The sequence below is a fragment of the Colius striatus genome, chromosome 22 (assembly GCF_028858725.1).
Source record: "Colius striatus isolate bColStr4 chromosome 22, bColStr4.1.hap1, whole genome shotgun sequence".
Taxonomy (NCBI): domain Eukaryota; kingdom Metazoa; phylum Chordata; class Aves; order Coliiformes; family Coliidae; genus Colius; species Colius striatus.
In genome coordinates this window covers 4,804,008-4,831,072 of record NC_084780.1, presented here as the reverse complement: position 1 = coordinate 4,831,072, position 27,065 = coordinate 4,804,008, and the positions used below count along the sequence as shown (strand labels likewise).

General features: G+C 58.9%; 1 protein-coding gene across 5 annotated transcripts in view; it reads left to right on the top strand.

Moving 5' to 3' along the window:
- Nucleotides 1-1,239: 1,239 nt before the first annotated feature.
- Nucleotides 1,240-27,065, top strand: part of SOX13 (SRY-box transcription factor 13) — a 39,387-nt gene continuing 13,561 nt past the window's right edge. Inside the window, exons 1-2 of one of the 5 annotated variants that reach the window (XM_062013485.1) lie at nucleotides 16,703-17,447; nucleotides 19,352-19,461. The gene's annotated coding sequence lies outside the window, so the exon portion shown is untranslated. Of the gene's footprint in view, nucleotides 1,331-16,702; nucleotides 17,448-19,351; nucleotides 19,462-27,065 lie in introns of those variants that run through there. The other 4 variants (XM_062013482.1, XM_062013481.1, XM_062013484.1 and 1 more) reach the window with 4 other exon arrangements.

Sequence of the window (27,065 nt, the reverse complement as noted above, 5' to 3'; positions counted from 1 at the left end):
GAATGAAACTGTTTTAAGTGACCTTCATCTGCTGTCTGTTTTCTCCCTGCTCTCCATTTCCTCCTGCCATGCTCACTGAGGCTTTCAGGGAAGGCAGAGATGAATCCTGTCAGTCAGGAGGTATTTGTAGTGCAGTGCTGTCAGATTTACCTGCCTGTGTCCCTTTGTTGTTGCAGACCTGGTGGCCTCGAGCTGCTGTAAAAACCCACGCTCTGCAAAATAACGTTGAACTCGCTTTCAAGTGACCATTTCTCTTCCCAACCTTTAACTCTTGACTGATACTGTGTGTTCAGAAAAAGCTGCTTTGATGGGATGTGTTGCATCACATTGCTTGGCTCCAGTCTTATCCAGGAGCCACTGAAATCAAACTCACCTGGAGCCTCTGGGGGTCTGTCCCTCTTCTGCTCTGCGTGTGGCTGGAGGAGTTGGGCCTTAGGAGAAAGAGCTTGTTCTTATCAGCAGGGCTGCTGCCAGCTCCAAATGGTGCCCTTCAAAACATGGGTAATGCCTCCTAAAGCTCCTCTGCTCTGTGATCTTATCGAATTAGGGCAAACAAACGTCAATATTGGAGTAGCTTGGTGATGGGAGGAAGGAAGTCGGGGCTAATCAGCTCTGAAGCATCTCATGATAAGGGACCAAAATAGGTCCTAATTCCGAGCGTGGGGGAGTCACAGAAGAAAATGAGAAGCTCCCCAGCAGGAAGCTGTGAAAACTGCAGAGAGGCTGCAGCAGGAGAGGCCAGGCCTGTGGGGATGGCCAGGAGGAAACACAGCCCCATTGTTCGGGCCCAGAGCGGTTTCTAGGCACAGCCAGCGCAGAGACGGGGGCACAAAACCAATCCTGGCTTTGCCCAAACTGCCTTCCCAAGAAGCACTTGTCTGTCCTCGTGAAAACCACAGGGCTGACTCATCTAAATGCTCGCTGAGGGTGGGTTGTTTTTAACCCTGAATCCTTGCTGAGCTTTTCCAGGCTGCGGCAGCCGGAAGGTAACGGCTCCTGTGCAGCGGCCGCCTGCAGCTGCCTGCACCAGAGGGCTGTAGACAGGAGGGGGTGCTGCGGGCCAGGCCACCTCCCCCTGCCCCTCCGGCACAGCCTCGCCACGGACAGAGACTTTCCCCGGCAGTCCAGCGGCTTTATTGGCTCCCGAACAAGCTGGAAACAAGCAAACTGAGCTGCTCCCAAATGGTGCTGCAGCCGCACAGGGTGCGTGGATCTGGGCAGCAACACCTCCCCTGGCTCCTCCACAGCCCGGGCTCTCCTGCTCCAAGAAGGGGATGAGGAGTAGAAGGTTCTGGTTTTGGCTGAGCAAGAGGCAGTGAGGAGGAGCAAGGTAGAGTGAACACTTTACAATTGGGCTCTGTGTTCAGCAGACTCCTGTTGCTTGGCTTTGCTACTGCCTTGAAGCCTCCTGGGTGTTTGGCTTTTGCAAACCGGACTTTTCCCTGACTTGCAAGTTCTTTTCCCTCCAGGGTGGGGACAAGGGGGTGGGGGAGCAGGTGGGGAAGGGGAGGTGTGTGTTAGAAGCTCCTTTTGAAGATGCCTCGAGGTGGTGGCATTCTTAGGAGTGCCCCAAGGTGCTGGGTTATTGCAGTGGGGTGCTGGTGCCACACTGCAGTGTTCATACAGCTCTAGGAAGCAAAGCAGCTCTGGTGAGGTTTGCTAGAGAAAGTTCCCTTGTGGAACTTTCAGGACTAGCACTGACCTCTGTCCCAACCCAAAACTGTCTGTTTTGTACAAGTAGAGCTCTCTTCCTTAAAAAGTGAGTGGTCCAGAGCTGCTTCTGCCCTGAGAGCACAGGTGAGGCCAGACTGAGCTCTGCCCTGGCGTGTGTGGGTTTGAGGCTGGTGTGTTGGTTGGGGCAGGCAGGTGGGAGCCCACTCAGGTCCCACTCTGCCTCTGCAGCATCTGAGTTCTTCTTAAAAGTGTCAGCACATTTAGCAGCACTGGAGGGTGCTTTGAGTGAATATTTGGCCCATTCCTCTGCATTTGTCCTCCCTTCAGCACTGAGAATTACCTGCCCAGTCCTGTGGAGGGATGAGACTCTCTGTGCTTGAGCAGGGAGAGCACAGTGCTCCTGCCTTCCCAGAGGGGAACAGTTCCTCTGTGGTTCTTTGGTGGGATGCAATGATTTGTTACATGGATTTTATATATGCTATAACCTAAACCTCAGGGGCAACTGCCAGCTGCTGCAGGCTCCTGCCCTTCCTGCCTCTTCAAAGGCATCCTGGCTCTCTGCTGTGGTGGGATGTGGTGGGCTCCATCCTGAGACACCTTGCATGGCCCTGGCTGCTTGCTGAGCTTACTGCATTCAGCATTTACCATCTTTAAGGTCTGTGGCCTCCTGAGTCTCTGTAAAACAAGTACAGGGGGAGATGGGATGTGTACAGGGGCTGGATGAGGGGCAAAGCACCTTTCCCTCCCTCGTGCTCTGCCACCATCCTCCATTCCCCAGAGCTCCCTTCTCCCAAAGCCTCACCACCTTGTGCTTTGGTGCACACTATCTGGGGGACTTGTTTCAAGTGCTGGGATGTTTCAAGGATTGTGTGCCTAAAAATAAGAGTATCAAACCCACAGCAGTGGAAGGTCAAGGACTCCAAGGGCTTAGAAGCTGTCCCCTTAGGGCAGCATCTGCTATGGAAAGCTTGTGTGGAGGGCAGAGGCAGGAGCTGGGGAGTGGGGAGGGGGGGAGCAGCTTTAAAGCCCTGCAGTGCTTTCCTAAATAATTCCCTGCCTCTTATTGCAGTCCCACATGGGAATGGGGCTGTTTGGTTCTAAACTCCCTGCCTCTTGTTCCAGTCCCACATGGGAATGGGGCTGTTTGGGACTGGTTTAGCCCCTTTATTTCACCCTGAGCACTAAAACTCATCCCCTCTTTGGTTGGTACCCACCTCAGGAGCATTTACTGGGTAGCCATTTTGCCCTGCTTTCCCTCCAAGCCCTTGCAGAAGGCTTCTGCTGCCCTCACACACACACACAATGCCAACAAACTGGCTGCAGCAGGTTTTGCTGGCTGGCAGTGCCCCGGGTTGGCAGCCCACACACAAGGTGCCCAGCATGGCTGCCCCCCCACCGTGCCTTTTCCCATTCAGACCCACCAAGGGGCATCATTCCCATTGTTTGTAACATCTCTTGGAAAAATGAGTCATGGGCATTGTGCCTGCCCTCAGCAGGGAAACTCTGCCACATTAACAGCAGCACCACTCCCCCTGCAAGGCTGCCTCACATACCACAGGGCCCCTTCACCCTGGGAGCCCGACTTGCTCCTCTCAGCTTGGGCCATCTCCTTGCTTTTTCTTGCCAGGGGTAACCTGGGTCTGGAGGAAGGGAGGAGTTGTTCCCCAGTTCCTCAAGAAACCTGGATGTTGTTCAGCCCAAGGTGTCCTGGCAAACGCCATCACCCCATTCCTGTAGGTCTCTCTCCTCTCCATGCTTTCAGCAGCACTGTTGAAGCCCAATTTGCCTGCACTTGTCTCTGGGCCACGTTCCCACCCAGCACACAGGCACGATGGAGAGTGGTTTTCTGGCTTTCTCCCACAGTGATACCAGTTTGCAGCAGAGGCAGGGATGGCTGTTTCCAGCTCTGCTCCCTGGGGCAGCCTGGCAGCTAACTGCAGGGTTTAGGCTACAGACACAAGGAGCTCCCTTCAGGTTAGAGCAGTTTGTTTCCTTCACACATGAGTATTCCTGAGCCCCAGCTTTGCCTGTGTTAGCAGGAAAGCCCTGGGAGATCAGCTTTGCAGGAGCCAGAGCTTCAAAAGCAGGCTTGAGCCTTCCTGTGGCTCCTGCCCTGCTTCTAGCAGCTGCCTCTCAGAATTGTGTCTTTTATCTGCTATTCTTCATCCTCCTGTCTGTGAAATAGGAGCAATATCTAATAGTCCCCTGAGGGAGGGATGGTGGCTGATGGAGTGGGGTGATGTCCTCAGCTGAGTGGAGCAGTGCTGTGCACCAACCTGCTGCCTCTGTGCCTCTGGTGCTGCCAGGCAAGCTGCTGCAGGGACGAAGCTCTGCTGGGCTGCTTCTCTCCTTCCCTGAGAGCTCCCTGCTGAGGGGTGGTTCAAGAGTCAGAGAGGCTGTTCAGGTGCTGGTTTATCACCTGGTAGACTGAGCTAGAAGCAGGCCACATCCAGCTGGGGAGGGATTTAAAGGCTTGCCTGACCTCGCTTGTGTTTTGCAGCTGAAGATGCTGTGAAAGAGAGAGGAGGTTGGAGCAGCCGCCTTACCCCGAGCCCCAGAGCCCAGAGTCCCCCTGGCACAGCGATACCCAACGTGCCCTGCCCCTGGGTGATGCCAGTGGCACCTGCAGAGCTGCTCTCTGCCCCTCCTCACTGCTCTCAGGGCCTGGTGCAGGTGTGTTGGGGGGACGGGATGAGATGGGCTGTGAGTTACCGGCATCCGCCCGCTCGCTCTCGACCTTTGTTCTCAGCTGGGGCACAGCAGAGCCTGCTGCACCCCTGCCTCCTCCCTGAGGTACAGAGCTTTGGAGCCCACCCCTTGATCACAGATCAACACCACAGCTAATATTCATATGGAGGAAGTGAGATAGTATCAGAGCCCAAGGTGGGCTCCGACATGGGCGCACGAGACACGCACGAGGCTGTGGGGAGAGGGAAAAGGGGGGCTGTGGTGGGAGCCTCTAGCTGAGAGGAAATTGCACCATTGAAGGGGGAAAGAACATGTGTGTGTGTGTGAGCACAGTTGTGTAACTCTTGCCAGGAGCATGAAAGAGCCCCTGGAGCAGGCCAGGCTCTGTGCCAGCACCTGGGCTCGGGTTGGCACGTTGCAGACAAGCTGAGCTGTGAGCACCCAGCCTGGGATCAGTCTGCTCTCAGTGGGGGCTGCTCACTGTCCCCAGGGCTGAGAGGATGAGAGTGAGTCCCCAGGAGCCCCAGGGACCGTGGAAGCAGCAGCCACAGCAGTGTCAGAGCTCCCAGAGCCCTGGGGTGCAGTCCCTAGGGGATGGGTGCTCATGGTACCCACCATGCTGGGCCTCTGCAGTGGGCTTCCCAAGGAAGGAGACATCCCCCAGGCCCAGGGGAGCAGAGGGCTCTGTTAGAGGCAGCAGTGCCACCAGCCAGCATCTCTTATCTCCCCTCACCTGCTTTTCCCACACAGCTTCTATTGATCCCCACCCCAAGCCCTCCGCGCTTTTCCCAGACATCAATCTTGGAGGCAGGGGAGAGGCCAGGTCCAGCCTCACCACCCCCTTAGCAGCAGTGGGAATTCCCAGGATTCAAACAAGCCAAGCCCAGGTGAAGTTTCAGACCTTTATTAACTGCAGTTGGTTCCATGTGAGAAACCCCAACCCTCTGATTTGTTCTTGTGCAGCTGAGCTTGGCCTGGGGTTACCAATGGCCTGGCCTTATCCCCCTCCACGAAGTGACAAGGCCAGGGGGGTCAGCTGGTGCTCAGGCAGCACCAAGGGGCATTTGGGCAGTGGGGAAAGATGCTCAGCAGCAGCTGATCCGAGCCCAGACCTCGTGCAGCCTCTCAGCCCTCTGGCAAAAGGGCTGCAGTGTGGGGAGGGGCAGGCAGTGCAAGCCAGCCTCGCCTGGGAGCATTCTGGGGGCTATCTGGGAGGGTGGTCCCAGCCCTGGGGAGGAGGGGGACTCCTCTGGACCCGAGCCCAGCTGCCTGTGTGGTGATGGGACACAGTAACAAAGCTCTCCCAGGCTGATGGAGTTCCTGCAGGGTGGGTATCCCCTTCCCCAGCTGAGCTTTGCCTGGCCCTGGCTCCCTCCCTGGGCTCAGCCTGGGCTCCCTGGCTGAGTTACTGCCTGACTGAGAGTGAGTTATCCCCTGGCTGAGTTACCCCCTGGCTGAGTTACCCCCTTCCCCAGCTGTTGTGAGCAGCCTCCTGCTGCAGGGCTGTCTCTGGGGTCAGGGGATCTCTTTCCCAGCCCACCTCCAGCAGCGCCTGATGCGCTGGGGCAGCAGCAGGCTCCGAGGGCTCAGCTGTGGGCTGCAGCCTGATCCCTGCTCCTTCCCCCTCCTCCAGCTTTTGCATAGCACCCAGATTTATTTTTACATAGGAAGGAGTTAGGCAAATCAACCCTGAGCCTGGGGTGCTGCCCAAACAGGGGAGGGAGGATCCAGGGCTGCGTGGTTCCTTTCTCCAAGCCCTGGGGTGATACCGAGTGCTTGCTGATGGTGCTGTGGTGGCACCTCAGTCCTGATGGTTGGAGTCAGGCTTTGCAGAGGACAACAGCAACCAGCCTTTGCCCTGTGTGCTGGGGCTCTGTCACTCTTTAGGGGATGCTGTGTGATGAGAGAAGGCAGCAAAGCCAAAGCTGCAGCTCCGTCCTGCTGTGCTGCAGAGGTGGATGGCTCCTGGCAGCACGTGGGACCTCGGCTCCCACCACAAATGCCAAGTGGGTTTATTCCCTTCTCCCTGGCACAGGTTTGCTGGAGCCTGCAGGGATGGAGAGAGTGGCCTCTGTCTTGTGAAGCCCCCCCCTGCTCTCACCCCATGTCCATGGGGGGTGTGAGGGTGTCTCTGTGCGCTCCCTGCTCAGGGTGGTGCTGGCCCCTGTGCCCGTGCTGTGCCGGGCTGTGCCCTGGCCCGTGTGGGCACAGGCAGGCTGCAGTGTGCCCTGCCTTTTTAGGAAGGGTGGTGGGGAGGGGGTGGGGAAAGGAACATGCCTGCCTCGTTATTTAGTGTCCCACACACAGAGCCTGCCTGGCCCTCGGGAAACCTCCATCCAGTGCGTGGCTGGGATCTGCAGCGAAAGCAAACAATGGCATCCCCAGAGACAACAATGCCCCATTGTCCTTTGAAGCCATAACAATGAAACAATAGGCCACAGTCTGCTCCCTTTATTCCCAGGCACACCCCCCCTGCAGCCCTGGCCCGTGGCCCCGGGGCTTGCTGTGTTCTGGGGCTCACCCCATCCCCGAGGACTCTGGTCCCCGTCCCCTTCCCTCGCTGCTGGGGTGAGTCTGGGGGTCCCCAGGGCCTCTCCTCCATGAGGAGAGGAGAAGGAGGTGGCTTGTAGCAGGCTTTGGTCCTCAGGGTTTCAGCAGGGGGAGGGAGGGAAGGGATGGTGCCCGTTGGCTCAAGGGAGGCTCCAGGGAACAGCTGGCCTTTGTTGTCTCTGGGGATGGCCACTCGTCAGCTCCTGCCGTCACACAGCTCCCTCAAGGGTTCCTGCTGGAGCCTCCTCCTCTTCCTCCAGGGCTTAGAAACAGCTCCAGTGGCTGTGTCCATCCTGGTCACTTGTAGACACCCCCAAATGCTCCGTGGGAGGGTGGGATGGGGGAGGAAGCAGGAGGGGATGGGGTATGAGAGGTCCCCGTCAGGAGCTGGGACACCCCAGGGACCTTTGAGCTGCTTCCTGGACACCTCTGCTCTCCTCCCACTGTCTCCTGGCCACAGCCATCCCCAAAGATCAAACCCTCAGCTGCTCTTTGCATGCCTGTGGTCCCCAGAGGCTGCTGGGGGCTGTGTTGCAGCAGAGGGGTGAATAATCCCCTCCCTGCTTTGCCAGTGGGCTGCAGCAGCCCAGGGCATTGGTGGCTGGCAGCGAGGGTTTGTGTGGCCACCTTGCAGCCCAAAGGTCCCTCTTTGGTCCCTCCAAAGGGCTCCCATTCACTGTGCAGGACAGGGGAGGCACTGAGGAGGGCTTTGGGCAGTGGGGACGTTGCTGTGAGGCCCCTTTGGTGTTTCCTGACAGTGAACACTCTCCTTGCCTGTCCACTGGCTCCTAAAAGTGAAGGGAGAGAGCCAAGGCTGTGGTTGACTGGGAACCACCAAGGCTGGGGCTGCCTGGCTGGGCTGGGAGCTGGTGTGGCTCAGGGCTTGGGTCCCCATCCCAGCTCTGGCCATCAGAGCAGGCAGCACCTTGCACCTCCCTGTGCCCCTGCACCTCCCTATGCCCCTAACTCCCACCCTGCACCTCCCTATGCCCCTGCACCTCCTTATGCCCCTGACTCCTACCCTGCACCTCCCTGTGCCCCTGCACCTCTCTGTCCCTCTGCCTCCCACCCTGCACCTCCCTGTGCCTCTGCACCTCCTTATGCCCCTGACTCCCACCCTGTCCCTCTGCCTCCCACCTTGCACCTCCCTGTGCCCCTGCACCTCCCTGTCCCTCTGCCTCCCACCCTGCACCTCCCTGTGCCCCTGCACCTCCCTGTGCCCCTGACTCCCACCCTGCACCTCCCTGTGCCCCTGCACCTCTCTGTCCCTCTGCCTCCCACCCTGCACCTCCCTGTGCCTCTGCACCTCCTTATGCCCCTGACTCCCACCCTGTCCCTCTGCCTCCCACCTTGCACCTCCCTGTGCCCCTGCACCTCCCTGTCCCTCTGCCTCCCACCCTGCACCTCCCTGTGCCCCTGCCTCACACCCTGTCCCTCTACCTCCCACCCTGCACCTCCCTGTGCCCCTGACTCCCACCCTGCACCTCCCTGTGCCCCTGCCTCCCAGCCATGGCACATGTCACCACTCTAACTGTTGGCAGCCTGAGCTCTTGGGCTGACAGTGGGACAGCAGCGAGTTGAGGACCCAATTTGCCCCTTTCTCCTTTGTCACAGAGGGAGAGGGGAACACAAGGAAGCCCACTCTCCCCAAAGGCCATCCCCAACCTCCTCCTGTGCCCCTGGGAGCTGCTCCTGCTCCTCCAGCTTTACCTATGGGCAGACAAACCCACCTGAAAGGCTAATGAAGGGAGCAGAGCAAAGCCCCCTGAGTCCATTGTGTTCCCAACGAGGGGGGGGGGGGGGACAATTGCTAAATACAAATCACACAGAGAAAAGGGAAAGAGAGAGAGACAAAAGAAAGAACCCCAACACAAAGGAGAGGAATGAAATGGTAAGTAAAGTCACACACAAAAAAAAGGAGCTGGGGCTGAGACAAAAGAAGGGAACAATATCCCCGAGGCAATAGGCTCCTGAACAATGGGGACAGTGACAGCGGCACAAAGACACACTGTTTGCAAGTAGACGTTATCTCACACAGCCACTGGCAGGCCTGGCCCTGGCTGCTTCTATTTTCAGGGATGCTTTTGTGCTGCTCTGAACAATATTCCTTGCATGGCTGCAGATAGAGAGATGAGGGGGGTTTGGTGCTTTTGCTTTGCTGCTTTTCTCCCCCCTCCTCTCTCTGCTCTCTTTCTGCCTTCCCCAGTGCTGGCTCTGGAAGAAAGAAGCAGGTTCAGGCCTTGGGAGGGTGAAGGGGTTGGGTGGGAAGGGGCTAGAGTGGGCTTGCCTGGTGCCAGTGATGGTGCAGCTTCAGTGATGGGTGATGCCACCTTCCTGGAAGGGCTAGGCTGAGCCCATTGGTACTGCTGGGTGGCTGTGGTAGGGCTGGCACCCCACACAGCCAGAGCCAGGGCTCTGGGACTGTGTGTTTTATGACTAAGGGCCAGGGTTTATCAGCCCTGAGCTTTGCATTTGGCCAGCTGCACTCTGCAGGCCTGAGACCAGAACTGGGCAGACCAGAAAGTTGGCTTTTCCCAGCTGCTTTTGTTTCAAGCACTTGAGTTTTTAACCTCTCAAGTGTCCTGGCAGGGACAGAGGCGATTGCTGGGCTGAGCCCATCCCTGGCTGCTGGCAGAGCTGCTGGGCATGGCTCCCTGGCACCTCTCTGCACCCAGCCCTGCCTCTGTGGCTGTGGCTGAGTCACTCAGCCCCAGTGAGATGAGGCAACAGCATGGTTTGAAGGGGTTAATCTGCAGGCCATGGCTCTGGACACTGCTGGAGCAGTATCAGGATGCCCTTTGTGGCTCCTGCCAGCTGCCAAGTTTGGAGCCCAGGAGCATGTGGACAGGCAGCTCACCTTGTCCCTTGTTACTCCAGGCCTGGCAGGAGCTGTGCAGGCTCCTGGGGCTGGGGCAGGATGAGGCTGAGCTCTGCACCCTCCTGGTCTCTCCTGCTTTGCTTGTGCAGGGTCCTGGCCCACTGCTGTCCCCCAGCATCCCACCTCCTCATCCCTTGGCTGCTCCCATCACACAGGCTTTGCCAGCCCACCCCAGGGAGCTCACTCACTGTGCCTGGGATGGCTCTTGGGCTTCAGTGCAGCTGGGACAGGTTTTGTCCAGCTCTTGCCTGGAAAACTCACCTTGGGGGCCTTCCCAGTTGTCTCCCAGTACCTGGACCTGCCTGGTAATGGGCTCAGGCTGCTGCAGTCACACCCCAGCACATTCACCAACGGGGTTGTTATTGCAGGGCCCATTGTCAGTGTCTGCAGCACCCAGACACCTTCTGAGCCACTGGGACCCATCTATTTGGGCAGGGAGTAATGTTCCCATCCCTTCCTGCAGCTCCCTTTCTCCTCTGGGCCCATTCAGAAAGCCATCCCTCCCTCCATCCCTCCCTCCATCCCTCCCTCCCACACTGCCCCACCATCAGCTGCCACAGACCATGGGGACATCACCCACTTACTGTATGTGACCTGGGAGAGGAGCAATCAGGGTGTTGTGAAGACAAAGACACCCCATATCTGTGCTGATCTCCTGAGACACCCAGTTTTGGCAGATGGGCTCAGCCCTCACTTGAAAAGCTGCATTTTCTGATATCCATCACGTTATCTGAGGGTACATCCTGTTGCTAATTTGGCTGCTTCCTCCCTTCAACAGCTGGGGTGCAGCTACAGCTGCTTTAAACCTGCCTGGTGGGGATGGGGGGGGTGTGTGGGGGGAGGCTGATGCTCATAAAAATGGATCCTGGGTTGGTTTGTCCCTGGTGAGCAGGAGCCATGTGTTGTCTCAGAGGTGCTGCAGCGAGCAGGGTTGTGCCTGTCACCAGCCCTTGAGGACACGGTGCTGGGGAAGGGTGGGGGCAATATTTTGGGGCAGTAAAGCCGAGCAAAGCAGCAGTGTCTGGTGTTGAAGTTGCTCTAAGGAGAGTGAGTCTCTCCTGCTGACCACCAGCTCACCTCACACTGGGGAGTGTGTGCTCTGAGCTGCCTCTCGGGGTGCAGAGCGACTGCAGGAGCTGTTCTGAACCTAAAGCCTCTGTGGTTTGCTGGTGAAGCAGCCCCCAGGTCTGACTCCTGCCCTGCCTGCAGCAGCTCAGCCAGGCCAAAGCCTTTGCAAAGCTCCAAAGGGTGCATTGGCCAGCAGCAAAAACCCACCAGCCCCAGGGACTTTAACCCTCTCTGTTGGGGCAGCAGCTCTGCCCTTCCTCCCACTCTCATCCTTCCCCCAGCTCTGCCGTGCCAGGGAGTCTCCAGGCTCTGCATTTAAAACCCCCATCAGCAGGATGATGCTCTTTGGTCTTCTTGGGAGCTCCTCTGGTCTTTTGGGAGCTCTTCTGGTCTTTTGGGAGCTTCTCTGGTCTTTTGGGAGCTCCTCTGGTCTTCTTGGGAGCTCCTCTGGTCTTCTTGGGAGCTCCTCCTTGCTCTGGGCAGCCCATTCCAATGACCATCACCCAGCCCTCAGGGCAAGGACCACATTGTTGCCTCTGCTCATCCTCTGCCTGTCTGTGAGGAGTTTGTCTCTTCTCCCAGGGCCTGCTGAGTGAAACCCAAGTCTGTCTCTTTCTCAGATGATGGGCTTTTTTTCCCCCAAGTTGGAGTTCTTTGCTGCAATTAGCTGGTATTTAAACCCTCACTAACCCTTAACATCCTAATGACAATTATAATGATGCTCCACATGTCCTGCAGTGCTGCACATCCAGATTACACTCACTCATTAATTAAGCCCCGACCTCCCCCCCCTCCCCTCCCCAAAACTTTCCTCAAGGAAGAGAAGAAATCACTAAGAGAGTCTCTTAAGAAAGGACATAAAGGCAGGGAAACCCAGGCACCAAAACAAGACAAATGGGGATTTGAAGACAATCCATGTGACCCGAGGAGTGGACCAGGCAGAAGAAAGGATCAAAATGCCAAGCACAGAGCTGGAGAGAAAACAACTGCCAGCTTAAAAAACTCGGGCAAAGAAAAGCACCAAGATGAAGGGAGCGACAAAGCATCAAAGGGAAGAGAAACCAAAGGCTCGGGAACAAAGGACAAGCTGGAACAAAGCACCAAAGAGGGGAGAACAAAAGCACTAACTAGAAAACAAAGGCAGAGGACAAGAAAAGCCCCTGTGTGGGGCTGAGCTGGAGGGTCCCGGCCCGTGGGAGGTGGGTGGCACAGGCTGCAGCCGGGCTGGGCAGGGCGATGGAGCCTGGGAGCCCAGAGCCCGGGGAGCCCAGAGCCCGGGGAGCCCAGTTTCGCCTTTGAATTAATTGGAGGCGATGGGTTCAGCCTCCCGCCCCCTCCCTCTCCCCAAGTGCCTCCGCGCCGGCTCGGGCAGCAGCAGCCTGAGGCTGCGGCTTTGCTCCGGCGCTGCCCTCCGGCCGCCGCCCCCTCCCGGCCCGCTGTGTGGTCCGGCCATCCCTCCCTCCATCCCTCCCTCCATCCCTCCCTCCTCCCCTCCCTCCCCACGCGTCTCTGCCGGCTCAGCATCACCGTCCCCGCCGCAGCCCCCTGGCCCGGCAGCCCGGGGATGCTCCGCGGGATGCGCCCCGGCCCCGGCCCCTCCCCCTGGCTCCTGTCTCGCCTGGGCTAGAGACAAGAGGCGATGTTCAGCAGTTACACAGATGCCACCCCGCTTGGTTTCCTCTCCCCATCGAATCCCCGTGTGGAGATGAATGTCCCTGGCAGGGCTGTTGGCACACAGAGCTTCGTGGGGGTACCCTGGGGTCGGGCATGAGCCTCCCCAGAGCCAGAGCTGGATCAGGCTCTCTGCTCTACCCGGGGTGCTTTGGAGGTGCCAATCTGGCAGGTTCTCAGGCAGACAGACAAGGACTTGCTGAAACCCCCCTTCTCCCAGACCCAAATCGTGGCCCCGGTGCTGGGTGTGTTCTCCATCACCTGCCCTGGCCACACACACCTTTCCCTGTGAGGCAGCTCCTTGTGTCCTGCCTGCAGGATGGTTCTACCCAAAGCCCCCTCCCCTGTCCCGGGGTGCTGGTGGGTGACTCGGGAAGGGGCTGGAGCAGAGGGACCCGGGATTTTAACACCATGTCCAAGCACTGCAGCTGCAGCACCGTGTTTTGTTGCTGCCACAGGGAGCATTTCGGTCATTTCTCCATCTCCTCAGGTATTTCTGCTCATGCACCAGCTGGGGTTCAGCCGGGATTTCAGCCCGTGCCATCCCAGCTCTTTGCTTTCCCATTGCATCCTTTGCTGGGTTTTACTTTGCTCCTCTCTGAGCGTTGGCTGAGAAACGAGCTGCTCCGAGGGCGCTCCCCATGGAGCAAGCCGGGAACATCTCGGCTTGCCTGTGCCCAGAGGAGAGGCTGCTGAGGCTGGGGGCGGACTCTGCTCACCCACCCCCCGCCCCCGAGTCCCTGCAGCAGCCGAGCGGTGCCAGCGCCGGGCAGGAAGGCAGCACGGAGCTCCCCAACACCTCTGACAGTGGCCAGGAGAAATTGGGGTGTTTAGAATGCAAGTAATTGGTAGGTTAATTCCAGGAGCTCATCCCCCAGGCTGTGAGGAGCCCGGGAGGTGTTGGGTGGGGAGTGGGGGGAGAAGCCTTGGGCTCAGGGAGGGTTTGGGCTGTGCTGCTTTCATCATCCCCCAGTGCATGTGGCACAGCCTTGTGCCCACCCTGAGCTCCAAAACCCGGGCAGGCAGAGCCCAGAGGAGCTCTGCCACAGAGGCAGGCACAGGGACAGGCAGCACCTGGAGGCACAGAGCAGGCACGAGGCCACCACAGCAAAGTGGGGATGCACCACGGGAGATGGGTCATGGCCAGACACTGGTGGATGGATACAAGGGGCTGAAGTGGGAACAACCCCAATCACCAGGATTCCAGAGGGGTCTCAGCTTCTCCATTAGCATTGTCATATCAGCTTGGGGTTAATGAGCTGCAGATGTCTGGCTGCTCCTGTGAGACCACAGTGTGTGTGCCTGGCACAGCTCCCTGTGAGGCAAGGCACATCCAGCCTTGCAGCACCTGTATCATGGGATGCACGAGGTAGGTGTGGATGGGGGAGCTGGGGAAGATTTGGACCCCAACATCTTCCCAGTCGAGGCTCCTGAGCTGCTTCTCTCACTCTCCTGGCTCTGCTTGTGCTCTGTGGAGTCTCAGGGCTGCTTCATGGGGTGTTGTGCACCCCCAGGGCCAGGGCAAAGATAACACTGTGCTTGTGTGTGTTTGGGGAGGTCAGTGGTGATGGTGAGATACCCTGCAGTACCTTCTCTCCTACCATGTGCTGCAAAGGAGGGCTCAGACAGGAGCAAGAGAGGTGCTGGATGAGCTCAACTCCTCCAGTACATGAAGGAGCTGAGCTGGCACGTGGGTCAGGGTGCTGCCACCACACCAGCCTGGGCCAGCTGAGCCCCCAGAGTGTGTGCAAGGCAGGTAAATGGCAGCACCTTCATCCTTATCTTCCCTACATCTCTCTGAGGTGGGAGCCATGAGGGGCAGCTGGCAGCACTCACCCCATTTGCTCCCCATTAGCAATCTCCTTGCAGCTTTCCCAGGCTGGTGAGGACCCAAGCACATGCCCATTTCCAAACAATGGCTCTGCTTCCGTGCAGGAAGCAAGGTTGGGTTTGTTCTCCCTGCTTTGCCCCCTCTGGCCAGTTATAAAGGGGCCAAGCCATTGTCTGAACCATTTCCATGACTCAGTCCCCAGTATCCTGCGATGGGGAGGCCAGGACTCAGCCAGCACAAAGCAGGAGGCACAGAGCTCCTGGGGCCAGCAGCACCACAGGCTCTGCAGCAGGGTGGGGGGCTTGGGAAAAGGAAGGCAAACACTGGCCATGCCTTTCCCCTCTGTGCCCCTGGTGCTGGTGGCAGCGAGATCTTTGCCCCCATCAGCTTTCCTAGTCTCTCCACTCATTGTCCTGGCTTCCCTCTGCTGAGGGCAGCAGAAAGCCAGGGGAGGGATTGCAAGGTGGGAGCAGCCCTGGTTGCTCACCCCAGTGTAGCCAGGTAGGGAGAGCTGGAGCAGGAGCTGTGGGCCCTGTGTAACCCCATCTGAAAGGACAGGGACTGTCTCTGTACCACCATGTCCATTCTGACACCTTGTACCCGTGGTCCTGGGGATGCTCTGTGGGACCTGGGGATACCCTGTGGCTCCTGGGGATTGCTGGTGGGTCCTGGGGATGCCCAGCAGCAAAATGGAGAGGAGATGCAGGTGGAGCTGATGAGGCTCAAAGGAAGATAGAACCAGGATGGGGCATGACCTGTGGGTGCCTGGGCAGTGACACCTGGGGAGGAGCAGCTGGGCCACCATCTCCTGGCCCCCATCTGGGAGGTGATGCTGGAGCCAGGAGACCACAGTGTGACCAACATGGCAGGCACAGGGAAAGCCACCACAGCCACCACAGCCACTGGGGAGCAGGAGGAAGGAAAGGAAAGTGAAAGTCCCTGGCTGCTGCTCTGGCCTGGCTGTTGCTATGACGACCTCAACAAAGCTCCCACTCCCTCTTTTTGGCTCAGTTGTGCTGGTCCTTGGCCCCTTTGTTAATTGTTTCCTTGTCCTGTTTGAGGCTGCACCTTCCCCCTGCTCCTGCCCCTGGGGCAGCTCAGGGGCCTTGCTGGGGCAGGCACAGCCCTGGGAGCACACTGAGGTCACTGTGGGCTGGTTGTGAGCTTGGGGCTCACCAGAACTGTCTCCTGCATGTGACCTCCTGGGGTCTTCTCCCAGGCTGGAGGGTGAGAGCGTTGGCAGTTGACAGAGAGGGACCAGTGGCTTTGGTGGGCACATGAGGCTCCTGCAGTGCCCCTGCTGGGGTGGCACTGGGGCACCTTCAGAGGGGCTGGGGGGGTGGTGGCTGATGCAGGGGGTGGCTGATGCCTTTGCATCCTGCTCTGCTGCATGTTTGGCACTTGCTGCATGGTCAGAGGAATGCTGTGTCCTCTCCAGGCCTCAGTTTCTCCATCTGTGAGATGGGATGAGGTATCATTGAGCTCCTTTCTGTTTTGGGGCCTGTGGGTGCAGCCCACCCACTGCCTTTGGCTTCTAAATACTGTTGTGCTTTGTGTTTAATCCCCTGGGTGAAAATACCAGGTGGGAAACACTCTCAGATAACTCCTTGCCTGGCTCTGCCCAGCTCTGTGCTCTCCTGTGTGTTGGGGATGGGGTGAGGGAACACTGTGTGTCAGGGTGAGTACAGGAGGATGGGTGCTGAACCCCTCCAGAAGCCCCCTGTTCCTGGTTAGTGTGTGGTAGCTGGGGGGAGCTGGGAGCCCTGGGAGCCTGAGCTCTTGTCCTCTGCTCCTGGGACTGGCTGGAAACAATGTTTGGGAAAGAGAAATTCCCATGGAAGAACACGATGGTGTGGGGGAGGAACCAGCTTGGAGTCAATGGGAATTGTCGCTGGTAGAATGTAAACAGTTCTCCTGCAATGTTGACATAACATTTTAGAGATCTCATTACACAAAAAAGACTTGTTTGTCAACATTTGTTAGTCCAAACCAACCCCCTCACTCTCCAGCTGGAGCATCTTGCTGCTGCCTCTGAAGGGTTTCTGGTTCTGCAGGTGATGGCATTCTGTGGGGCTGATGGTGGGCTGCAAGGCACAGGGAGCTGGATGTGGGGTGTGAGGTGCTGGATATGGGATGTGGGGTGCTGGATGTGGGGTGTGAGGTGCTGGGTGTGGGATGTGGGGTGCTGGATGTGGGGTGTGAGGTGCTGGGTGTGGGATGTGGGGTGCTGGATGTGGGATGTGAGGAGCTGAATGTGGGGTGTGGGGAGCTGGATGTGGGAAGTGCTGGGTGTGGGATGTTAGGTGCTGGATGTGGGATGTGAGGTGCTGGATGTGGGGTGTGGGGTGCTGGATGTGGGGTGCTGGATGTGGGGAGCTGGATGCAGGCTCGGGGTGAGCTCCTCAGCAGCTGAAGGCTGCAGAGGCTCTGCCAGGAGCTTGGTTCCCCGTTTCTGAGGCTGGTTGTGGTGGTCTGGGTGAAGGCACAGACATGGGGGCGCTGTGAGGGGGGACAGGCTGGGGACCACAGGCTCGAAGCCCGGTTCGGGGGTCTGACACTTGGTTTGCCGCGGCTGGGGACTCCCTGCCCGGACTCTCCGGTATCCTCCGCGTCGTGCCTCACTCTTTGGGGGTGTCTCGGCACCGAGGCAGAGGGTGGGAGCAGCGCGGGCGTCCGGGCAGTGTCACGCGTGGGTCTCCCGCCTGGGCAGAGGGTCCCGAGGGGAGGGGATAGGGCAGAGGGGCCGCCCCGGAGCCGGCTGCTGGCTGGCTAGATTGCTGTCCCTCCTCCTCCTCCTCCTCCTCTCCCCCCACCCCCCTCTTCCTCCTCCTCCTCCTCCTCGCTCCCTCTCTCCGCCCGGCGCCGGGGCAGCTCCCACCGGAGGCGCTGGGGACATGGAGCGGACCTGAGCCGGGCGCGGCGGCGGCGGAGCCCGCACCGGTACCAGCACCAGCACCCGCACCGGCACCCGCACCGGCACCAGCACCCGCACCGGCACCCGCACCGGCAGCGGCACCCGCACCGGCACCCGCACCGGCAGCGGCACCCGCACCGGCAGCGGCACCGGGGGCACAGCGCGGAGCAGCCGTGAGTGGCGGCGGGGGCACGGGCGGGGGCACGGCGGGGCTCGGGGGGCACAGGCACTGCCCAGCGGGGTCACCGGCACGGCCCCGGGACACGAGAGCCCTGCCCGGGACACGAGAGCCGAGTCCTGCCCGGCCACGAGCATCCTCCCGGCTGGCGGTCGCCGAGCCCCGAGCGGGGCTGGGAGCCGCCTGGTAGGACACCCCCGGCACCCTCCCTCCTCAAAGCTCTTCGCTGAAAGAGGAGAAGGAGAAAGGGGAAAGGGCTGTGCAGGGCTCGTCCTCAGCGCAGCCTCCTGCCCGCTGCAAAGTTAGGGGCTGCAAACTCTCCTTTAAGCGTCCCCCCGCTGCAACACCCAGAGAGAGAGCGAGCCCGGCAGGAAAGGGTTAATCCCGAGGCATTACCCTCCTCGCTTTGCCCTGGTTACCGAGGGGTACCCCCCGAACCCCCGTCGCAAGCACCTCGGGAAGGTTCCTCTCCGGTGCCCGGGGAGGGCTTTGGGGAGCGGATCCCCCCACCCCGGACACGCAGCCCCGGGATGCTCCGGGTCGGGAATGCGGGGGGCACGGAGGGGAATGGAGGCTGGCAGCCCCCCCAGACACGGCTCCGGGGGTTCCCTGTGCGGGGACACACGGCACGGACAGCCCCCGCGGGTGGGCGCAGGGACCCGGCTCCGGGGGGCTCGGGGCCGTTTGGGGGTGGTCGTGACTCAAGCTTTGGGCTTCTCATCCTTCATCCCTCGCCGCGGGGTGTTCGGGACGCTTCTGCCCGAGTGCCAGGCGCCTTGCTGGGGTTGTGTGCGGTGTGACAGCATCGCTCCCGCCGCGGGGGAAACTCACCCGGGCACCCCCTCCCGGCTCTTTGTGTGTCCGAGGGGAGCTGGGCTGCTCGCAACGAGCCGGGAACAGCCGGGGACGGGCTTTGGGAGCAGGGGCAGCGTTAAACTGTTGCTTGCTGGGACCTGAGAGTGTGTGAGGAGCCACGGTGGGTCCTGCCTGTGTGTTGGGATCTCGTGTCACACCCGTCCTGGGTGGGTTTGGGGGCTGTGGGGGCTGAAGCTGCTTGCACAGTGGAGCTCTGTCAGCAGTGGGTCTTGTGCTGTAGGGTCCCACAGCCCACCCTGGGGTCCCACAGCTAGCTGGCAGCCCTGCAGTGCTGCTCCAGAGCAGCTGATGGGGCTGGGGGTGCAGCCACAGGGTTATTTGGGAGGTTTTTCCCCCCTCTGGTGAAGCTGAGCTGAGGGAGCAGCGAGGTGGGTGATGGAGCACAACCCCTGCAGTTAAACACCAACAAAGTTAGTGCTGGAAGAGAGAAACCAAGAGCTGCATCGCTCAGAGAGCACTAAGGGAGAGGGGTTTTGAGTGAAATGCTGATAAACACAGAGCTTTGCATCTTTCCACCTCTGTCTGGTGCAGAGGTTCTGGTGCCAGTGAGAGATGCAGCCCGGGGAAACGTCCAGACCGTGGCCACACAGTGTTCAGGTCTCAGTTACATCTTGTGAAGTACCTTCAGCACAGGAAACACTTGACTTCCAAAAGCAAATCTGGAGGAACAGATCTGAAGGGTGAAAAAGGACCATTAGCTCAGCTAATGTGATTTTCCTCCATGGCACACACCAGATCGTATCACTCCCTCCCTCTCCTCTCCAGCCACCTACTCGTGTTTGTAATTCATGCCATTTCCTTTCAGTTCAATTTCATTCTGTCCAGGATCCATTCTGCTGACACTGATACACTCCTTGCTGTGTTTGTTGTTGTTGTTGTTGTTTGGAAGCTTGTGATTTCAGAGGCTTTTGTGTTGGAAGTAGCTGCCATCCTTTGACAACCCTGGGCAGGCTACAGACAAGTTTTTCTCCCTCCACCACTCCGGGAGTGACACAGTTTGTGTTGTGTGTGTTTTGTCACCAGCTTTATCTCTCCCCTTGTTTCACTTGTGCCTGGCCAGAGCTGCTGCTGGATTTGGGGGACTCTGATCTGGGTCATGCAGGAGGTGAAATCCCTTTGGAGCAGAGGAATAGGTAAGAAGAGAGATCCCACTTTTCCCTCTCTCCACACGAAGCTCTTGGGGTGGTGCCTACATTGCTTTGCTTTTTTAACCCCTACCAAATCAGAGCACCCAAATCATCCTGCTCCCCCTTCAAAAGTCTTTCTGATGAGCAAACTTTGTCCCAGGCAGGGTGCAAGATGTTCCCCAGGGCAGGGAATAGCTGGGCTGCTTGTGTCCCTGCCATGGCCATTTCCCTGGGGCAGCGGTGCCCTGGCACGAGGGGAGATGGAGCACGAGGGGAGATGGAGCATGTCATAAACTTGTTATGTGCTGGAGGGGGTTTTGTTGTGTTGATGGGCTGCAGGGGAAGGGTTTTTCTCTGAGTGCTGGAAGGGCCACAGAAGCACAGTAAATCTGGAGCCTTTAACTGGGTTTATTTTTACCTTTGCTGGTGGGTTCCTCAGGGCAGTTGCTGCTCTGGCTGCCCGTCACCTTCCTGGAACTGAGCCTCTGGGGCTGAGCAGTGAGTGTTACTCACCCTGTGAGCAGGGCAGGGACAGGGGGAAGAGAGGCAGGGGCAGAGGGAAGAGAGGCAGTGAGCTCTGCACTGCCCAGGTGAGTGCTTAGGGCTGGTTTGGAGGGGAGATGGTGGGGGGCTGCGTGCCTGCAGCTCGTGGGGTTGCAATGTTGCAGCACAGCTTGAGCTGCGGCCCCTGCTCAGAGCATCCCCAGGGAGAGGGGGAGCTGGTGCTGCAAGGGCTGGGAGTTTGCTGGTGAGCAACTGAGGTGCTGGAGCAAATCCCTGTGGGATACAGGGGGCTGTGTGGGGGATGTTTCAGGTGCTGCTGGGGAAGCTGGGTCAGCCCCGTTGCGCTCAGCCCTCCCATGTGCTCGGCCGCGGCTGCTCTCTGCTGTGCCACAAACCCAAACCTGGAAGGATTTTGCTGCAGGGCTGGTGTCACAGAGATGCTTTTTGGGGAGGCTCAGGGCTCCTCAGGGCTGGCAGAGCAGCAGGACAGCCCGTGAGTGCCGGACAAGCCCCACTTTGTGTGCAGGGCCCCGTTCCCTCCAGCTTCATCCCACCCTAAACACTCGGCGTGGCGTTTGCGCCGTGGGGTTGCATCAGGACAGCTTTGTGTCAGGATGGCTTTTGTGTGCTGCATGTGGACTTGCAGAAAGGCTTTTTTTTCTTCCCAAAGCACCAACCTTTTCCCAGGCAGCTGCACCCCATTGTCAGCTCAGCCCCGCTCTGCGACTTCCCAGCTCTGCTCACGGAACCAGCTCTGCTTCTGTTCCTAAAGAGAAAATGCTTCTGGGGGGTTGTTTTGGTGTATTATTTTCAAGCAGCCATCCCCTTGCAGGCAGGGCAGTTGCTCCCTACAGCCTGGCAGAGCGTGGAGAGAGCCCCACGGCCTCTTTTGTTCTCTCCCAGGGCCGTGCCGCTCATCGCACCGTCGCCACTAACCCGGCCCCTGGCTGCAAACTACGGCTGGGTCCCAGCCCCTTGGGTCGGTTTGTGTGGCTGACAACAGGCTGCTTTGGCAGAAAGGGCTTGATGGAGGAGTTGAGCTCAGCAGGAGGGAGAATCCAGAAAGATGGGGCAGCCCCAGGGTGGGGTGTTGGCGGCCGGGGATCGATCGCTCGCAGCATCGTGGCCACCCCTGAGCAGCCAGGGCTGGGCTCTCCCAGGCTCTGCTACTGGATTTGTCACAAACTCCATGGAGGTTTTGGTTTCATTGCACTGCAGGGAGGGAGATTGGTAACACTTTAAAGTTTTGTACCATGCCTCACTCGTTTCCATCACTTCAACCCAGGGAAGGATGTGGAAAGGGGGAATCGGTGCAGCTCACGACAGCTCTCGCTGCCTTTACCCCATCCTGTGCTTTTTGGGGAGCTCCCTGGGGTAAAGGCTGCCTTTGGCCTGGCTGGAGCCTCAGGGAGCTGCTGGGGCATGGCTGAGAAGTGCGTGGGCTCCTCTGTGCACAGGGAAAGTTGGCAGGGTGCAGGGCAGCAACTCTTGGAAAATGCTGCCTGGAAGCCCTCCCTCCCTCCCTCCCACTCCCTGTCCACCTGCTCCAGGACCACATGTCCCAAGCTGGACTCACTCCAGCCCTGAACAAGGGCCCTTGGTCTGCCCAAGTGCTGACAGAGAGGGAGGTTGGGGAGGTGCTGGGCTGCTTGGATGGAGAGGTCAAAACTAGGAGCAGGGGATGCAAGGGCTGGAGCTGCCTCAGCAAAGCGCTGAGACAAGTGTGCAGGGGCACAAGGCTGAAGGGGAGGATAGAGCCAGGGGCTGAAGCAGCCTGGTCCCCTCCAAGCCCCTTGCCAGCAGCACCTTGGGCTCTGAGTGGCTCTGCAGCTGCTTTTAGCTCAGCTGTGTTGTTTTTAAAGGGCGAGGCTACTTCTGCCACCGTGGTAGTGGAGGGGAGAGGGGAAGCTGCTTTCCCTGTCTCCTCATCCCACTCCTGTGTGCAGCCCTTCAGCTGGGGAATGCAGATGGGGCTGAAACAGTTGAAATCCTGCCTCTCCATAATTTAATGCTCCATTACCACCCAGGCCTGCTCCAGGCATGTGACCATTATAAAAGATGCAGGCTGGTGATTGCACAGCCTGGGCAGCCTCCTCCCCACCCCCCCCCCCCCCACCCCAAAACCACCTACCCCCTGGGTGTCTTATCAGAGAGGAGTGAGATAAGGTGGCTCATCATTAAAGCTGCCTGCAAGCACCCAGGAGCCTGGGCCAAGATCTGCTGGCCCCACTTATTCTTTCAGTTCAGGCTGGTGAAGGTGGCTGGAGGCAGCTCCTGTGTGCTGGGAGGAAAGAGGAGAAGATGATGAATTAAATATAGCAAAGGGAATGAAACAGAACGTTGAGGCAGCAGCCAGCTCAGGGAGAGGATCTGATCCTCTTTGGAGTTACCACGAGGTGGGCTGAGTTGGAATCTAACAGGAGAAGGGAGAGGTAGATAGAAGTAGCCAATGGCATTGGCCAGCACCAGGCAGCAGCTCCTGGGGTGGGGGCTGTCACCTTCCCCCAGTGCCACAGCCCACGCTGCTGCCAGGGTGAGAGCCAGGGATGGAAGCTCTTTGGACACAGAAGCCAAGAGGTCTGACTCAGAGGGGCTGGCAGGGCTGAGAGTGGCCAGGGGACGTGGTGGTGGGACCCCAGGGCCAGGCACAGTGCTGTGCTGCATTTCCCAGCAGAGACAGGGCATTTCCTGGCAGAGACCAGGCTGTTTGTGCTGCTGTACTCGGTACCTGTTGCAGCAAGAGGCACCTCCGCCTCTTGCCTGGCTGTCTGCAAGGCTGTGGGTTTGCCCTCATCCCCTGTAGTCTTCCTCCCTTGGTCTGGCTGGCTGTTGGTAGCACAATCCTGTCTGCAGCCTTGTGCAGAGCCTGGAAAACCAGTGTTTGAGAAGCTGAGGTAGGTGATGGTGGGAGTTGGCAGCACGGGGGGTGCAGCCCTGGGCTGGGGAGGCCAGTGGGGAACCAGTCCCCAAGCACTGGGCAACCCACATCCCTCCTGCCACCCCCCAGCCCACTCTGGCAGGGTGCTTTGTACCCACTGTGGGATGCAGAGAGGAGAAGCAGCTCAGGGAGTGGGGAGCAGATGGGACAGAGGTCTGGAAAGTGTCTGGGCGGGCGCTGAGTGCTCAGTGCTGAGCTCATCCCCAGTGCCCTGACAGTGGGGACACTGCCTGAGGCCACCTCAGAAACCCCACAGAGCTGGGACAAAGCCCCCAGGGCTGGATGAGTGTGGCTGTGGTGTGTGTGCAGCAGTGTGCAAGCTCTGAGCTGAGCAGGAGGGTCACCCCCCTCTCCCCTCCCCAACCCCCCCAAGCAGCCCCTCTGCTTCACCTGCCAAAAGTGAGCTGATGTGGGAAAGGGTTTAGCAAAGGCTCTGCCCTGGCCCAGGGTGGCAGCCCTGCCCACCCTCCTGCCCACCCAGGCCAAGGGGAATGCCAGAGCCCTGCTTATCTTTTGTCTGGAACAATGGAGGGCTTGGCCCTATTGTTCTACCTTGCAGCCCAGCCGGAAAGGCAGTCCCCTGGGGCAGAGGCTTTGCACAGGAGTGTGCCTGGCTGCAGGAGGGGATTTATGGGCAGGGCCAGAGCCAGGGCTGCCAGGGCCATCCTCAGCAGCCTCTGCTGCCCGGTGCTGTGTGGGTACTGCCCACAAATCCCCTCCTGCAGGTCAGTTCCCAGGCAGAAACGGCTGCTCAGGACCTTCCCTGCTCATTTTTCTTGCTGTGATGGGGATTTTGGGAGCTGTTGAGGAGCCATCTGTACCTGACAGGCTGCAGCAGGAGCAGGGACACGGCAGGAGGTGCCTGCCTTGTTCTTTTGGGGAGGTTTTAGGGTTGTGATTTGGGTCTTCAAGGTGCAACATTGGCCTTTGGGCTCCCTGCACCTGGTTCCTTCCTGCTGCATCGCCTCAAGTCTGTGGGTCTGTCCTGGCAACTGGCCTGGGGAGCACACACTGAGGGGAGGGTGCTGGGGAGGGACAGCTCTGCCTGTGAGCACCTCAGCCTGGAAACTACAGCCCCTTGCAGCCTGTTAACAGCCCCTTGCAGTCTGTTCCAGCTCCTTACAGTCTGTTATCAGCCCCTTAATAGTCTGTTACAGCTCCCTGCAGTCTGTTACAGCTTCTTATAGCCTGTTAACAGCCCCTTGCAGCCCCTTACAGCTTTTGTAGCCTTTGAACAGCCCCTTGCAGCTTGTTGTAGCCTGTTACAGCCCCTTACAGCCTGTTACAGCTCCCTACAGTCTGTCACAGCCCCTTATAGACTATTACAACCCCCTGCAGTCTGTTACAGCTTCTTATAGCCTGTTAACAGCCCCTTACAGCTTGTTGTAGCCTGTTAACAGCCTCTCACAGCCAGATACAGCCCCTTACAGTCTGTCACAGCCTGTTAACGGCCCCTTACAGCTCTTTACAGCCTGATACAGCTCCTTACAGACTGTTTCCAGCCCATCACAGCCTCTTCCAGCCCTCCTCCTTCCTTCACTCAGCAGGGCTGAGGCTGACCCATCCTCACAGGGCTCCCAGCCCAGCAGCCACGTGTGCCTTTGCCAGGGCCCCGTGAAGCCGCTGCAGAGGCTCAGCCCAGGGCAGGGCAGGCGTGCCAAGGCGGGCACACCAACTGTGCCAGCCCACGGGACGTGGCACGTGGGGGCAGGAGCTGCCAAAGCCCCTCGCTGGAGGGAACCCCCCAGGGGAAATTGGGCTATGGGGAGGGAGGGACAGGTGCCACTGGGCACAAAGAGCTCCTTGTGTGCTGGCATGTGCTGTGGGCTGCAGGGACTGGCGCTGGGGGCAGCTGGATATCCCCTGCAGCAGCTTGGCCCTAATCTGTGCTGTGTTTCTGTTGTGTGGTGAAAATGATTCCAGTGGGCCAGTAATGGCTTGTTCCCAAATTTCTCTGCTTCTCTCAGAGGAGAGGAGCCTGGCTGGGGGCTGTTGTATGAGCAGGATTTCATGGGCTCCTCAGGGATGGGGATCAGAGGATCGCTGCCACCGCTTCTTGGGTCCTGCAGTAGGATGGGGTGGTAGTGGGGTGCCCACACCCCCTAGAGCCTGGGGTCTCTGAGCCAAAATCATGGCAGGGATAAGAACAATATGGCCCAGACCCTTCCTCCCTCCTGCAGTTTCTCTCTTGCAAATGTGAGAGCTGCCCAGTGAAGGTGCTCACTGGCCCTGGGAGGTGATGCTGCTTGGGAGCCCCATTGCTGCTGCTGCAGGATCTCAGGGTGATGAGCTCCCTCCCTCTTGAGCCATGAAGGAGCTTGAATCCACACTCTAAAGCAGGGGTAATGCCATGCAAGTGGCTGCATGTTACACTGATAAGGGGGAGAAGTCAAGGCCAAAAGCATCTTCCTTGGGGGTGTTCATCCAGCCTCAGCCAGCCGTGACTCTTCCGAGCCAAAGCACAGCAGGAGCAGAGTCAGGGTTGCTGTTAGGATGGGGGTGATGGTCTGGGGCAGATGATGGGCAGCTGCTGGCACTGAGCACCCATCCTTCAGGCTGCTTTTGCTCTCAGAGGGAGGCTGAGATGGCCTCAGTGCTTTGCAGGGCAGTTCCCTTCATGTCAGCAAAACCGCCACCCCTCTTGTAGCTGAAGCATCAAGTGGCCCCAGCAGCTGGAGCTTCCCCCCTGGCCCAAATTTGGGCAGCAGCTGGGGAGGGTGAAGTAGCTGCACAGAGCCTTTGTCTGAGCACACAAGAGCTGAGCTGTAAGGAGCAGTTTGTCTCAGCTCAGGATCCTGTGCAAAGGGACCCCGGAGGTTTCCGGGGTGCTGCGGGCGGAAAAGCGGCCCCATGGTGTTGGGTGCCACGTGTGAGAGGCAGCAGGGCTGGCTGGGAGCATCCTTTTGGTGCTCAGCCCCTGTGCTCACCTCACCCAAGGGGGACACAAGTGCAAACAAGATGAGATGGATCCCCCCTTCCCCTGGGAGTAGAGGGGCTGGGAAAAGAATGAGAGTAGTGGAAAGTGTGAAATGCCGCGAGAAGCTCAGTGAGGGCAGCGGGGGATGGACCATGAGGCTGCACCAAAAGAACTTGTTCCCTGAGAGGGGTGTGAGCCCCTGTGCCAGGCTGCCCAGGGAGCTGGGGGAGTGCCCAGCCCTGGAGGGATCCCAAAGGTGTTGAGCTGAGGTGCTGAGGGCTGTGCTGGGCAGGGTGAGGGGAGAGCTGGCACTGCAGCAGCTTCCCCAGCTCCATTCTAAACCAACAGGGGCTCAGAGCTCACCCCATGGCATGGTGATTGTCAAAAGGGGCTCAGAAAGCACAACCCCAGAGAGGTGCAAGGGCAGCTCAGTGCTGGGAGCTGCAGGGCAGATCCATTGTGGAGCTGGCTGAGCAGGAGAGGCCAAGGCTCAGATGTCTTCACCCCCTCTGCCATGCGATAGGGAAGGATTGTTTACGAGGCAATGGTGCCCTCCTGCTCTGCCTGGAAACGCTGAGTGAGGGAAATTAACACACACACACAAACACCACACTGAGATTGGCCTCCCTGATAAGCCCCGGGGCTGCTTTTGGGTGAGAGGAGGACAGAAAGTGCCAAGGGAAGGAGGGAGAGGTGCAGACACACAGCGGGGCTGGGTGAGTTGGCTCCATCCTCTGCCTCCTGGCTCTCTGCTGCTCTCTCCTGCTACAGGGCTGGACCTTGCTTTGTTTTCAGCTCTGGGTTTGCTGATTATTTGGTGTTTCTTTGCCACAGTTTGGCAAATTGGGTCATTTGGGGAGCGGGGAGATGCTGAGGAAGGAGCTGAGGCTGTGCTGGGGTGGTGGGAGTGGGGTTGAGAGCAGCCCCAAGGACATTCCCCACTGGACCTTGGGCCCAATCCAGTTGCCTCGGTGCTGGCTGTGAAGGCTCAGCACCCACAAGCCAGGCAGGTTTTCTTCTTGCATCCAGACAGTGGATTTAAAGGAGGAACTTTGTGTTAAGAACTACTTCTGATACACAAAACAGAAGGAAGGAAAGTAACTGTCCAGAGCTGCTCCCTGCTCGTGCTGCTCCTGTGAATGCTCTGTGGGGTTTCTGGGCTTCACTGGATTGTCATGCAGGGAGGAGAGGAAGGGCAGGGGAGAGGGGTGCAAGAAGAAAGGGGTCTCTGAAAGTATTAAGGTTGTGGGG